This window comes from Oratosquilla oratoria, chromosome 21 (assembly GCF_046742065.1).
Source record: "Oratosquilla oratoria isolate Oo_2021 chromosome 21, ASM4674206v1, whole genome shotgun sequence".
NCBI lineage: Eukaryota > Metazoa > Arthropoda > Malacostraca > Stomatopoda > Squillidae > Oratosquilla > Oratosquilla oratoria.
Window position 1 is genome coordinate 13320873 of NC_134797.1, and position 5000 is coordinate 13325872.

At 42.1% G+C, this 5000-nt stretch overlaps 1 long non-coding RNA gene across 1 annotated transcript in view; it reads right to left on the minus strand.

Annotated features, from left to right (window-relative positions):
- The window catches only part of LOC143036705 (uncharacterized), a 227348-nt gene that overhangs the window by 581 nt on the left and 221767 nt on the right, over window positions 1-5000 (minus strand). The window lies entirely within an intron of this gene.

Sequence of the window (5000 nt, forward strand, 5' to 3'; positions counted from 1 at the left end):
ATATACGACCCAGTGAAGGAGGGCACAAACAGAAAGTCTCTGTTCCACAATGAAATCTAATATTAGGTCGATTATAGTGAACAAATGGAAGGAAAGTAATAAAAAATACTAAAATGTGTGCTTTGCGAGTTGGCGTGTTTACTCATGTTCTGTGTTTATTTCTTCATTCATTCATATATATATTTTTTGGGAGGATTGTACACAAAAAGTTGTATCTGCGTACGATAGATAATGTATATATATATGATTCTGTGTATGCATACGTGTGTCTGTGTGTCTGGGTGGCGTGAATAAGTACTTAGAGGTCGTAGCGAGGTCTTTGTCTAATTTGCCGGGCTTCGGGAGAGGTAGCCACTGGACGGGAGGGCGGCGGGAAGGTTTGGATAAGTCGTGGCAGGTTTCAGGAAATTTTGAGCAAGCTCGAAACCCAAAATTTTATTCGACGGCCAGCCAGGTCGGAACTTTGGGCGGGATGATTACGTGACACCTTCAACGTCATGCGGTAACCATTGTGCGTCGGACGTAATGCCGTCCTCGACCAGTCGGCGTCAGACGGCGCTCTAAATTAGGTAGCGTCGACGAGGGCCAGTGACCAACACGAGGGAGTGGAAATCCTTGTGGTTGTATTCTTTTGAACCACTTTTATTGGGGTACTGCATATCCACATGTTTGCCATCTAGAGACCCAGTAGTGTGGTGGAAGTTCCCACGTCTGGAGAACTTGTCTGAAACTGCCTTCCATTCCTCTGGTGCCTAGAGGCAGGGCATGATCACTTCCATGTATTCCTCTACGAATGCCTCACAAGCCTCGTACATAAAGGACGTGATGTTGTTATGGGCCACCCTGATGGTACACTGAAGGTTCATATAGCTCTCACCAGTTACCAGGTACCATAGTGTAATGGCTAACCTGAGGCCAGGTGGTATTGTTTTCCTGAAGATCGTATCCTGTTTCTCAGTCCGGTGTGCCATACGACCCAGTATCTTCTTGAACAGCGTCACATCAATCCTCAGGTAGTTCTTGTAGGTTAGGTCATCCTCAGAGGTAAGTTCCTGTACTAGGGTCTCGTAAATTCCGTACTTCATCCTATGGAGAAGCCACGGTCGTACCCATAGTCTAGGTTCTTTTTTCTGCCTCTTTCTGCATTCCTTCAGCAGTTTGAAGATGGCGATGTCAGTGTTCAGGTTATCCATGCCGATTATTAACGGTAGCCTCAGTAGCTGTAGGGTTTGCTAGCGGTTGTATGGGACTGTGAGGGCGATTGCAGTATGCATACTGTGTATGTTGACGCGGTAGCTAATGGGAATGTGTGGTGAGGAGCGTGGGTACAGTACCTTTTCATATGCACTTGGTGGCTCATTGTGATTCTGTCGGGGACCTGCATGAAGGTGTCTAGGACATGCATGACGGGGTCGTTGTCATACACAGCCGGTATTGCGTCCATCGGCGGCCTGCACCCCATTATGTGGCGCCGGACGGGAGTATGATCGCCGTCCGGTTGGCGTCTTGTGCCGCTTGACGTCGTGCGGCGGGGACCATTAGTGGTCGCCGTCAGACACTAAGAGGGGATTTACATGATCTAACAGTTCGCCGAACGCGGTTCGACAGACACGTGTTTAAAGTGATGTGTGAACGTGTGAACGGGGTATTTGGTTGTCGAACACGTTGGTTAAACCCCAAATACCCCGTTCACACGTCCACACATCACTTTAAACACGTATCTGTCGAACCGCGTTCGACGAACCGTTATAAACCCCATCTAACTGGACGTCGACCGCATCCCCCCTCCCCCCACACACATATAGCCATGGTTTCGTAAGTAGACAGCACTTGAGAAAAACAAACCCAACGACACATGGAATATCCTCCCTCAGAAATACACAATATCATAATATTCACCACTTTCATCTCCGTGCACAGTTAAGCCAATACACAAACTTCCATTGACTCGAGACGTTCTCAATTATTAAACTCTATCTAGCGATAGTTAGACCCATCCTTGACTATGCGGTACAGTTTTGGTCTCCGTCCTACAAAATGGACATCAATTCACTAGAATCAGTACAGAGAAGAATGACCAAAATGATACATGGACTCGGAAATTTGCCTTACGAAGAAAGGCTTAGGCACCTAAACTTACACCCTCTGGAAAGACGTAGAGTGCGGGGTGATCTAATAGAAGTGTTCAAGTGGATCAAAGGCTATAACAAAGGTGAAGCAAACAAGGTCATCATATTAAAACAACAGGGCAGGACTCGCAGTAATGGGTAAAAACTGGACAAATTTAGATTTAAGAAGGAAATAGGCAAGAATTGGTTTACTAATAGGGTGGTCGATGAATGGAATAAACTTAGTAACCATGTAGTAAGCGCTGAAACTATCAGTTGCTTTAAAAAACGATTAGACAACTTTATGGATGGGGATGACAGGTGGTGATGGATACGGAGCTGCCTAGTGTAGGCCTTATGGTCTCTTGCAGTCTCCTTTATTCTTATGTTCTTATGTTCTTATGTCCTATACAAAAAATTAAGTCCAGATTTATATACCCATTGATTCTCGTATACACAAATCTCCTTATACATACAGTCCGCAGAAAGACAATTTATTTTCTACATTATATCGAGAAACTGTTCTTGATAATACAAAACTTGTATGTTAAGATTCAATCTCTGATGCATAAAAAGCCGCAATATGCATGTTGTCCTACCCACACACGCACACACGTACACGCACAGACACAGTCACACACATACACACATGTATATACCGTATATATATATATACATTGGAAGACCTTTCAACATAGAAGAGCATCCTAACAAAGCAGTCCTCACCCTGAAGACACCTCACGACGAGGCGAAAAACTATAGTTTCGTTGGAGTCAATAGTTGTTCAATACTATTACTATGCAAAAATATACCAGTTGGCATACACTGCGTATATTCTTTTGAGAGTCATGAATGACTACTTTCAGTCCCTCTCAGTTGCTAATAGGAAAGTATTCTCCAAATTAAAGAATAGAGTCTTGAAGATTGTTAAAGCAACTAGTGCAGTTGATTTCAACCAGAATTGCCTTAGAGAAAACCTGTGCCCCAGAAAAGAAAAAAAAGAAAAAAAAAAATATAATATATATATATATATATATATATATATATATATATATATATATATCACAGGGAATGTGTGTAATTAGGTATTTCATGAAATCCCTGTAAATTTTTAGTAAGTTCATGAAACCATTGCAACCATCAGTAGTTACAAGTAATCTCTAAAATATTAAGGGATTCCATGTAATTACTGTTTTCTGTGGTCTCTTTCTACTCACATTTCCTAATATCAAATTAGTGAATATATGAAATGAATGATGATAGTCTAACACAGCGTTTCTCAACCTTGCGTAATCTTTGAAATAAATTTCACGTCTCGAGGAAGCCTTGTGCAAAAAAAAAAAAAAAAGCATACACCATATCTTTCTCATTTTATCATCGTAATAATGGGCTAGATAGGATTGTGTCTATATTACATTATTACAATAACCAAGAATATGTCGTGCGTGTTTAATTATATTACGTATATGAAATTAAATAAAAAATCAAAAGTGCATTAGCTTATCTTACTTGTTCTCGCGGAACCCTTAGAGACCTTTTGTGGAACCTTATGGCCCATTCACCCTAGGCAACTAGTGACGGTCACTAGTTGCCTACCATTATTTCAAATTGAGCCTTTCACACTACGCCACTGCGGTTGGCCGGTTGTGCAACAGGCTATGGCTGTTGCCCGCTCCGGTAACAAGTGACCGTCACTGGCAGTTGCCGTCACCGACCGTCTCTTTTTCTTGACCAGCAAAGCCAACAGAAGCACCTCCTCCATTGATGCCATTCTTTCGGCTAATGAGATGAGGAGAAAGGATTCCACAAATCGGTGACAGTCACTGGTTGCTTGCAGTTGCCCGAGACTTTCACACTAGGCAACTAGTGACGGTCACTAGTGACGGTCACTAGTTGCCTAGTGTGAAAAGGGCCTTAGGGCTCCGGGGAACCCTGGTTGAGAAACGCTGGTCTAACAGCTGTTACGTCAAGTACAGTTTGGGGTCCCTTGGATGTTGCGCATGCGCAGTGTCCACGCCCGTGTCGATAAACAAACCTGACAACAACTTCTTGCCAGCTGTGTTTGGTGACATGTAACGTGCACTGTTCCAACAGATTGTTATTGATTCCAATATGGCTGAGAATATAGAAGAAGAGTTCAAAAAAGCTTCTCATCGAGAAATACGAACAAACAAAGAAGAATCTACTTTCCAAAGAGGAATATTTCAGGAAATAAAGACTGTAAGCAGTCTTCTGGGCACCAATCAACGTAAGCAGTGTTATCAACTGAGCAAGTAAGCTACAAAACCGTTTATCAAGTTTATTAGCTTTTCTTAAAGTTTATTTTAAACTTTAATAAGTTTGTTAACGGGTTTGTTAGCGTTTTTTTGGTTACTATTAATTATTCATAGTTTCATTTTTCTCTATGATTTTGAGAATGCTAACCTTAGTGCCAGAAATTAGTTATGTAATGACAAAAATAATTTTCTGAAAAATCGTTTAAAGTTGTGATTTATCAGTCAACTGTCAGTCAGTCAGTCAACGTGAGTCGGTCAGTCACCCATCTGTCAGTCAGTCAGTCAGACAGTCAGTCAACTGTCAGTCAGAGATTTGTCTTGTTTATTGCATGTACGAGGTTCTTCAGCGTGGAGATGTAGAAAAGCCAATAAGAAAGAAGAAACCTGATGACCCAACTATCTACTTCACGACTACAGAAGGCACCCTTGACATCAGACGCGAGAGAATCAACACCGTGTGAGATCGAAACCTTTATTGGTACGACGTTTCGCTTGTTACAGCTTTTTCAAGTACAGACATATGGCAAACACTCTGCATCAGACGCGCCCATATATCCACGAGATATGGAGGAAGAGATCGTATGCTTAATTAATGATCTATCAAAGCAACACGCTA